General features: G+C 39.5%; 1 long non-coding RNA gene across 1 annotated transcript in view; it reads right to left on the bottom strand.

Moving 5' to 3' along the window:
• LOC130909496 (uncharacterized) overlaps positions 1-7,455 on the bottom strand; it is a 36,124-nt gene extending 28,669 nt beyond the window's left edge. The window contains exon 1 of the long non-coding RNA XR_009061760.1: positions 7,355-7,455. This is a non-coding gene — a long non-coding RNA (uncharacterized LOC130909496). The remainder of the gene's footprint in view (positions 1-7,354) is intronic.
• Positions 7,456-11,039: the final 3,584 nt, after the last annotated feature.

Below are 11,039 nucleotides of genomic sequence, written 5' to 3'. Positions count from 1 at the left end.
CCTCTAAACAACAATCCATCGCTGATGTAGGATGAGGCGCAGTACTGTAAATGTAGAAACTAGTTGGCAACCCAATGATTCATTTTGTGATTGGGAGATCAATAACCAATTTTGAGATGACCCGGTGGAAGAGGATCCAGATTGCGGGGGCCGTATTTCGCTGCGCGGCGTAAATCTTGGCTAGTGGATGCGACGTTCCGGCCTGCCACAGCCGCCGCTCTTTGGAATGATTTATGCCCCCTTGGTCCTGCAACACGTCATGCCGTGCCCGGCCTCTCATCAAATAGACCTGGGCTAATTTAAGAGGCTCTGGAGAAAGAGGTTACTGCATGAAATGTGAGCCGGCTAAGATGTTGGAAAAACAACTTCTATCACCATGATCACTTCTGTTAAAGACTTGAGCATCACTTCTGTCAGTTGTGAGAGGTCAGGCGCAAGTGAAGATCCTGGAAGGTAAACGGTTGTGTCAGGCGCTCATCCCTGACATTAGAGTCAATCATCCACAAAACCACAGAGGAGAGGCCGTAACAAACATTCTCTTCACATCAGAGTAACAACCGAAAATCCGACCGCCTTCCTCCCAGCTAGCATAAGAGCTGGACTCGGACTTGAGTGGATACGATGCGAAAGCGAGGGGAAAAGTTAGATGAAATGAATTCATTAGGAGAGCCGCGCTCTCTTGTACCAGCGAGAAATTCATGCGCTGGCCATGGCTTGTGAAAGGGCGTCTCATCAGGGTTGACAAGTGAAAAGCGTCACCAGGGAACTAACAGCGATGCTTGTCACGGGGTAAATAAAAAGGCATGAGTTTGCATGCATGCATACTAGTTGGTCCGAGCCGCTGTGCCAGATGCGATGGCGTGAATGTTGGCATTCGAGATGGGGGTTGACTGAGGAGAGCTAAAGAGGTGTGCTTCAGTGAGCCCTCGCTCCCGAGAGTCCATTTGTCCTCATATCGCAGTCCCTGTGGAGCAGCATTCTCGGGACATAGAGGTGACAAAATGGAGGGCCCCCTTGAGCCCACAGCTGCCATTACTCCCAGAAGTCTGGAAACTTGCATTCTGAGGGGCAGTGCCGGTTGCCTGACTGCGCCAATTAGATTAAGAAACTGCTGGTCCAGCAGATGGAAGAGCAGAGGTGTGTTCTGTCACTTGTTTGGGGGAAAAAAAAAACTTACATTTTCCGCTGTCAACTCACTTTTTCTGTCCCTTACTAAATAGCACCACATACACTGTAAAAGAGCAGCAGTGGATGCTAGAATTTAACCATTAAAAATCATGAAAAACATTAAATACCATACACGTAAAAATTATGTAGTGCTTCAGTAACTGTAAATTTTACACTAGATTTAAATAAAAAATGAAAATAGTGGTAGAAAAAATATAATTTATTGATACCTGAAACTATGAAAATACTGTATATGTCATCAGTCCTCAGTCCAATCAGTCCAGTTACGTCACAGCTCTACTTTTCTCATTCTCCCTCAAACCAGGGCCCTCACTGTCACCTTGGCAGTCGAGCGTGCTGCCTACTGAGAGTTTTAAGTATCACTTTTTAAACAGTACAAATATGGCAACCAGAGCTTCCAGTATTTAAAATTTAACTCTTTTGTTTTTCCAGTGTCGGGATCATTCATAAACTTAAGAATCAACTGTTTGGACTTTAAGGTCATGAACATTTAAATTAGTAACAACAACAAAAACTTAAAGGGAACCTCGGACTTAAAGACTTATAGGCTCTAATAAGCCACAATTGTTCTCTTTTACTAAAATATGTGATTAAAAAAACATAAAATATTGCCATAGATTTAAAAATCTATAATATTCAGTACGTTTTGACCTACGGAGGGCGCCAGGTTTTATGTGTGCAAGGAAGGTTCGGGGTAATGAAGTAGTTTGTCACTGTCAATAGACCAGTGTTTTTCAACCGGTGTGCCGTATGAGATCGTCTGGTGTGTCGCTAGAAATGATCCAATATCACTTTTTTTTTTCATGTCGTCGGGCGGAGTTGCAGTAGGAAGTGTGCAGCTGAACGAGGTATTGCTCATGTCGCGTACAAAAACTGCTCAGATTTCTAACCATCAGCCACCCTGCTGTCCGCAACAATGTAGACCCCATCACATCTACTGTACATCATTTGATTAGACTTCACAAGTGTCGATATACATGAAGGTGTCTTTTCCATTTTATTCAAATGTGACGACTGTCAATTTTCCCTGTGTTTTATTCCAAAGCATTATCGAGGACAGAAAGGTGGCTGATGGCTAAAAATCTAAATCAGTTCTTCAACGCCACACGAAAACGTCATCTCGAAACGAAACACCTGTCGCTTCAAAATAAGGCGGACTATTTTGTTCGCCTTTGTGAAAACACAGAGAAACAGGCAAAATTTTTGATGAAAAACTACAGAGGTAAATGAGAAAGCCCTCAAAGCCAGTTTGCTTGTTGCTAAATCTAACAAGATTGGCAGTTTGGCAGAGAAATTAATACCTGCCTGCAAAGCCATTGTCAGCAAGATGCTCAGCCCTAATGTGGTTAAGTCCCGCTGTCTGATCTTTCTGAGCTTTTCAAGCCTAACTGCTATAAAAAATAAAAACAGAGAGCGACTGAGAGCTTTTGAAAAAGATTTCTGCCAGGATATTGGGTTTGTGTTCATCTAAACAGGCTCAAGTTTCACAATGAGTAAGTATAAATACTGAGAAATTGTTTGATCATTAAACATACTGTACAGAAAATAATTTTGGAACATTTTTGGTTTGTTGTGCGCCGCGAGATTTTTTCCAATGTAAAAACGTGCCACACCTCAGAAAAGGTTGAAAAACACTGCACTAGAAGAACACTACCGGTGTTCTGCAATTCCTTCCTATGCGGCGAGACGCCCAACACGTGCCCACATTGGTTAAAAGCGGCGAATACTTACTATTTGTGTTTATATTGAGTGTTTTATTACCTTTTCATTGCCTCAAAATACTTCTTGCATGCGTTTCCCCCTCATACTCACAGTTTTCTTCTGGTAGCTTTAAAGCAGATTGTTGATCTGTTGACCACATGAGTCAGCGTATTTAAACCACCCTTATTTGATATTACTACGTTTAAGTATTTTCTTAAGGCATCTTTTGTATGTTCTGTCAGTAGGAATCTGAACAAAACAAACTGAAAGAGCACGGTAGTACTTTGGGTGTCAAATTCACCTCTTGTAGGACGTTTCACGATTCGCCAGTGTAGCACATTTTGGCAGAACACCGGTTTTGTCCTACTCGTTTCGTGTCATCCTGTCTTTCCTGTTCATTTTGCTTTTTGCTGCTCGTTTTGTAAAATATCGACAGTGCTGTCCTGCTCATTAATGCTCCTTTCGGGTTCGAATTGAAAGGGTTGAACAGATTACATGTTTATGTCGCTAGAGTTACACTCTGAAAGCCCGGCAGTGTAACCATGTGATGTCACTGTCCTGCGACGTCAACAACAATGGCGACCTACTAGTTAAACGTCTAAGTGAATACAAATTTACGCCCCGGTTGACCACAGTCAACTCGTCAGGTACAATCCAAATTAAATCGGAAAGTTAGGTCATGAGAATTGTAGCAAAAATCTCTACAGATAAGGTAGAATAAGAAAGTCGATGTAGTCCCAGCTCATCCTTTGGGCTTCAATAAATTTAACCCTACCACTTAGCAGTATAACGAGAGATATTATGAGACAGATTAAGAAAGTAATGAACCAAAGAGCCAAAGTAAAATCCCTCACAGGTTTAGCCCAGGTGCAGTCTGTCCATTCTTGAGCTCATTTATGTTTATTTACTTCCAGGGGGCTGTGAAGGTAGATGAAGCGACAGCGGCGAGAAGCGAGCCGTGCCCAAAGTAATGGTTCCCATCTTTAATGAGCGGCTGGGGAGCGCAATATCTGGTGACGGAGAGGGTCTCTCGTCTGAGTCTCTTGTCACTGAGGAACGGCGGATCCTAAATCTTACCATTATGGCTACAGGCAGCGTGACAATATCTCACTCGGGAGACACAACTTCAGCTTTTTACGAGCGCTTGGGTAATTGAACAGCTGGAGTGTCTAATCCACTTATCCGTAAAAAAAGCGTATCCTAATGAAATAACGGGTGAATCCTCTTTAACCCCTCCCGTTTGGCTTTCTCTTTTAGTTTGTCACCGAGATCTGTACGCGGACCAGCGGCACTTGGCTGAGGAGTGATGGTGTTTTCAAGGGAACATGTGTCCTGGTGTAAATAAGCCTGTCTGATTAGACTTGGGTTCATATCTAACCACAGACAGGTTTTATGGCCCCTTAAAGTCCACTTTTCAGAGAAACTGGCCTGCCAGACAGCTCTAGTATCTACAGCGAAAGACAACACAACATATCACAAAGTGACAAATATCCTCCTCTGTCACAAAGTAGACAGGACATTTTTTTGTTGCGAGGACAGATACGCCAATGTTTTCTCTAAAATTTTTGCAGCAAGGAACTTCAGCTCATTTAAAAAAAAAACATGATTGCACTTCTTTACACTATGTTTGGATCAAAAATGCTTTTGAGCAAGGGCACTTTTTGCTGGGGACGGGACATTAATAAGACCAAACAGATTGGGTGAACGGGGGTCAGGGCTACATCTCTCACCAATATGAACCTAATTAATTGATAGGCTAAATGGTTAATGCAAAATAAATCTGTATTGACTTATACTAACTTTCACACTGCAAATTGATTAAGTCTTAATCTGATCATTTTTGTTAAATCCATTAATAATGGTAATTTTGTTCATCTTGTTTTGAGTGCTAAAGGCTAATTAACAGATGAATGCTTCAGATTCTTCCACTTACTTTAAGTAAATATTACTTTTTGTTCAAATTGAGCCCATACATCTAAAGGTTGGTAATTTTTCACCGAAATCAAGAAAAAAAATGCATTCAAATGTTTTGAACAATATTTATTCTTGATTTAAAAAAAAAAAAAAAAAAGTGGCAAACAAGTTTTTTTATAAGATTAAATATACAAACTTTTTGCTTAAAACAAGTCTGTTAAGCTTATTTTCAGCCAGCTGTTTTTCTTATTTCAAGAAATCTGAGTAAAATTGACTTGAAGCACTGTAGCAGTTGCAAAATTAGTGGTGTGTTCCCCACCTCCACAACATTGACGTCTTTTTACATTACTTACAGTGGCTGCTGCTGGCGGGGAAAAAATTGGAATATCCCTAACCTTCAAAGGGGGCGGAGGGGGCGGCATGTTGTATTTCTGTGCTGTGAATGCTTGTGCGTGTGGGGGGGTCAAGTCATCAGCCAATCAAACATGTTTGAAGGAAAAAAATGGACTGGCACATTCAGCCAATTAAAGGGGTCAATGTTAGTCTGAACATAATGAAAGTACACGCATAATTTCTTCAACAGCTCATGTGAACTATCTAGGACAATCATAAAGTAGAATAGTAACAAAGCGCTTTAAAGAACACATATCAAGACTATTTTACCTTACTGAATAAAAAGTCTTGTTCAATCCATCTACTCAAGATGTCCACTGGCAGCATCAGTGCTGCTTTTAAAGCAGTTTTCTCAATACAAGTGAATGGCTCCTTTAGCAGTGAAACCTGTCAGAGGCACATAGTGAGGCCTGAGAGCAACTCATTTACTTGTGCCCTTTTGCCTTTATGGGTTCCAAATACATCCCATCTAACATCTTAGGAAGTGGGGGTTGAGAGGGCTGTTACATTGTGTGCTGTCACCCTAACCGTGACAGCTCCATAACAACCCCAATAGAAGGTGGAGCCTGGAGGTCCATTCTGACAAGATTTTCCTAGCAAAAAAATGCACTTGTGACAGAATCAGACAGCTCATCACTATACAGAGAGTCGTATACTGACTGGCTTTTTTCTGGTCCTCCTTTAGTTGGTATTATTGTTCTAGTGCCAAGAAAAGTAAAAAAAAAAAACATGTTTTAAAAGTTATTAAACATCCTTATGTCAGTGTAGATAAATCTTTACATTAGCCAAATACAAATGCTGTTTTTTTTTTTTTTTATATCTTTGTGATAAAAGTGTTCACTGCTAATACGGTACTAGCAGTTAAGACATTAGTAAAGATACCTGCTAAAAAGTTAGCCTAGATGCTAGCTGCTGTAGTTTTAAAAGCAAAGATTTTAACTGATTTCATAGTAAAGTTTGTTTTCTTTTAACTGTATACAGTATAATTCAAGCAAATCTTTTCAATTGTCATAGGACTTGAGATGAGGTTCTTACTTTAGTTAATGACTGTTGCCATGTGTCGGCGCTAATCACGTCCTGATCAGCGCCAAAAGGCTTTAAAATGTGGCCTTTGAAATGAGCATGAAACATCTGTCTCTTGGTTTCTCGTAGGCATCTGCTTGGTCTCAGCGTGACAAACGTGACACCATCCTCAATGTTTGTATTCACAACTACCATCACTACTACTCCTAAAATATTGAAAAACTGCGTCTCTCAGACACACTGCTGGTAGAAAACTTTGAACTATTTGCCAAGGGAAAGCATATACTGTATGTTTCTCTTTTTTTTGAAATCGTGACGAGTCTTGCGTGGACACGGAACAGATGGTGTTATCTGCAGCAACTCCATGAGTGGAAGGAGCAACACGTGTGCAATTAGATGCCTAAGGAGATGCCTTCAGTTCAAAAACAGGACGTGTAATCCAATCCACCGTGTGCTGCAAACATCAATAGTTAATTCCTGGTGAGTTGGGAGAATTTGACATGCTGGATGTTAACATGAGGTATAAGGAAATAGGCGTGAACGTTAATAAATTCATGAAAATGGATGTGGTAAGCAGAAACTGGGACGATTTCTAAATGAGATGGTAATACAGTAATATGCAGCGGTTGACAAAAATAAAAGAATATAAAACATTTGCAGTCAACTTAGTTACTGTAGGGATTGAACTCCACCTATGTTGGCCTAGCTCCATCTTTTACTCAGGGCGAGTCAGTATCAATCACATGGCGCTACAATGATAGATAGGCAATCTAGGAATGCCGGGTACAAAAATAACTTCCCTCACTCAATCCTTGACCTTACAGAGACAGCAGTCAGTTTGGTTAAAAGCTACGGCTATCACATAAAAATGGATTTTCCCCTTCGGATCAATTGCAGTGGAAACACTGAACTAAAATGGCCATTGCTGTCACTGATGAATAATGGCCACTGTGGAAAATTTATCCCAAGTACCTCCTGCGCTACACGAAGCTGAAACTGAAGAGTGTTTTTGACTGCAGGGCATTCATGCCACACACACAAAAAACAATGCAATGCAATGTGGCTAGGAAAGGAAGCGCCTTCGGACGAGGAAGCATCTCAGCATGTATAAAACCGCGGGATGAGATACAATTACCATCAAACTTTCGCTGCACATCTCTCCACAGCAGTCACAGGAAGTGGGCAAGCGTTTAGGGTTCAGACACGCTTGCAGCATGACTTGAGGGTCACTCCATTTCTTAAGAGCACAATGACAATGCGAAATATCCCGGAAGTTGAACGCTCATGTTTCTCTGGACTTTTTCTTTATTTTTTATAAAGGCTATTTGGAGGTTAATGATCATTGAACTGAATCCTGCTTCTTTTATAACATCACTGGGATTGCATGTGAACAGAAATATATTGTCGTTCTAGATATATTAATTTGATACTTTGAGTGAAGGTACTGACATTTCATTTAATATGTACACAGTGTGTTAATTGAATGACAAAATAGGAAGTGTAAATAAACTCTATGATAGTTTCTATCAACCTGTCTATAACTTTCCACATATCATTATGCCAGTGGGCTTTTGACATATGAAATTACACTGTTGTGTTTGAACATTATGGTGTGTAAAAATATATTATCATTACTATATTTTGTTTTGTGCCACTTTTACAATAAACTTAACTGGAAGAGAACAACAGTTTGAAGGGAACGTGCTTTAACCTATTACAGAACTGCTAAGCAAGTGTGTTAGACGCACATGTAGACTTTAAAAGGTATGTCAAGTTTAAATCTGTATGTGGGAGGGGTATATTTAAAAATGTATAAAATCCGGAATCCGGATTTCTAACCTGTAGCGCATCTGAAATACAGTGGTATGAAAAAGTGAACTTTTTGGAATTTCTCACATTTTTGCATAAAATCACCATCAAATGTGATCTGATCTATATCAAAATCCCACAGATGAAAAAACTGTCTGCTTTAACTAAAAAGACCCCAAAAATTTATGGGTTTTCATATTTTAATGAGGATAGTATGCAAACTATAACAGAAGGGGGAAAAATAAGTAAGTGAACCATCACATTTAATATTTCGTGGCCCTCCCTTTTGGCAGCAATAACTTAAACTAGACGCTTCCTGTAGCTGCAGATCAGTCTGGCATTGCCCATTCTTCACTACAAACCTGCTGTAGTTCAATCAGATTCCTAGGAAATCTGGCATGAATCACTGTCTTTAGATCATGCAACAGCATCTCAGTGGGGTTCGAGTCTGGAGTGTCTCCCTCTGCTGGCGCTTTGGTGCGACTGATATTATGGGTTTAAGCACCATGAGAATTGTGTAATTATTGACATCAACAATGGTGAGCTACTAGTTTATTTTTTGATTGAAAATTTTACAAATTTTATTCAAACGAAAACATTAAGATGGGTTTTAATATAAAATTTCTATATCTTGTACTCAGATTTATCTTTTAAGAACTACAAGTCTTTCTATCCATGGATCACTTTAACAGAATGTTAATAATGTTAATGCCATCTTGTTGATTTATTGTTATAATAAACAAATACAGTACTTATGTACAGAATGTTGAATGTATACAGGTATATCCGTCTTGTGTCTTATCTTTCCATTCCAACAATAATTTACAGAAAAATATGGCATATTTTATAGATGGTTTGAATTGCGATTAATTGCGATTAATTACGATTAATTAATTTTTAAGCTGTGATTAACTCGATTAAAAATTTTAATCGTGACAGCCCTAAAAAATACATTACTGCAAAGTGAACTATTTCAGGGTTTGACTTTGCACTGCGTTGTCATTTTAAGAAACACAAACAAATTACCGGTAACACTTCACACGTATTAGTAACAACAACCGTTTAAAATACAAAGAGATGCATGAACAAAAGCAAATTTTCTGAAAGGCTGCAGATTTTTACAGTACCATCTTTTTCCAAGAAAATAATGCGGTCAAGCAACCCGCTGAATAATATGTTAATCAGTGCGCTCATGACTGTGAATCCTATTTTCATATTTAAGACCAAAACACATGTAAACCACAGCTCACGGGGTTTCATCAAACATATCAATATTCATCTGATAACGCCTTTAATCTGCGGCCAGGAGGTTCTTGGCTACAGGGGGAGTTTACGCTAATGATTTTAAAAAGAGGAGGGTAAATAAGTGTAATTCATTCAAAGTAGGGCTTCATATTCATAAAGCTGCATTATCAGAGGTGACCTTCTTGGATGGCAAGGCAAAAACGCTTCAAAAAGAATGTATTGATGAATGCTTAATGCATGTTACTCTCATCTTGGGTTCATTAATAAGCAAGTAGACATACTATACAATCATCTAAATAAAGACAAAGTATAGTTATGAAAACCATAGGGGTAAAAGTAGTGTCGTGTATAAAATTGTTAGATTAGGTTAAAACTAAATAAGAAGAACAAGCATTTGGAGCACTACAGATAGTAAACAAAGGTCAAAGACAGACCAGATTTAACGATAGGCAGATCAATGTGCCGGGATACCACCAGCGGCTAGTTTTGAACTCAACAGGCTACAAAGAGACACCCGCACTGCTCTTCCTCCATCATGAACCCATGCTGGCAAACAGCCCATTGAGCTCATTTACTACTTTAGGACACCCCTACAGTGTTCATCCAGCAGACACCACTGACATCACATGTAACCTTTTGCAAATATTATTCAACCAATACGCATTTGTCAATTGACATAACAGGTAATTGGTCATTTAACAAGATCCATCACACAAAGAAAGAAAGTGAAAGCTGCTGGTAGCGTGTCATCATCAGGCGCTTGAATATTTGTAGTGGGTTAGTGAGTTGCCTTCAATGGGAATGTCTACCTTAACAACATGGCCGTCACAGAAGCGAGTTGGTTCGCCGGGCTTCTACAGAGTGCAGACTTATCTCCTCTTGTTGACCCGAAGAAAGGTAATTATTCACCACCATAACTGATGAGGTCACTTTCAGTTGACAGGTGCATCATTGGCTGTTCCCTTTGCATTAAATACTATGAAATTAAAATGAATAAATAGATAACAATAAACCAACTTTAGAGTGTTAACCACCCTAACTAGAGTGTATTTACATTTTTAATCATTTTCACCCCCGCCATTAGGTGAACCCTGTTGGAAGGCGGAGATTATCAAGTATTTAATTCTATGTCTTTCTGTGTTTAAGATATCTCAAATTAGCCAATTTAACTCAAATTTGATGGGTAGGTGATATGATGAGAAAGGGTGAAAGAGGTCAGAAATATGGCAATGATTTGAATTTGACTGCTTAGGTGAAACTCTGCTCTCAGTGTACTCCTCTAGCAATTTTATTAATTTTGATTTATTTACACTGAAATTAATTTATAATAAATATAAAAGTTTGATCAAAATTTGATGTCGACATATGTGGACGAAAGGCGCACTCATCGATTGGACAAATTTAGAAGAGGAAATACTTCCGCGTGGTGTGACGCTGCACGTAATGTAGCATAAGCGCACCCTGTTCGCTTCCATTCACAAGCTAAGCAGGGTGTGCTTAAAGCGGACTAAGACTCACGATTTTTGAGTGGACCAGAGTTCGTTTGTTTAGTCCATACTAGAGTTCGGATGCACGTTCACATTCACAAAAGGAAGCGGACTATCTGGAAAAAAAAACTATGGTCCGTTTAAAACCGACCCAACAGTGTTATTGGGAAAGCGCCCTGATCCATGTTGTGATTTCGATTACGGTACTATAACTAACGTACAAAACTTGAGCTCCCTTATGGACATCTGCCCATCCCATAGCTTCAAGTTAGCACAAAT

Source organism: Corythoichthys intestinalis, chromosome 21 (genome assembly GCF_030265065.1).
Source record: "Corythoichthys intestinalis isolate RoL2023-P3 chromosome 21, ASM3026506v1, whole genome shotgun sequence".
In the NCBI taxonomy this organism is placed as follows: Eukaryota; Metazoa; Chordata; class Actinopteri; order Syngnathiformes; family Syngnathidae; genus Corythoichthys; species Corythoichthys intestinalis.
This window is presented reverse-complemented; position numbering and strand designations above follow the sequence as displayed.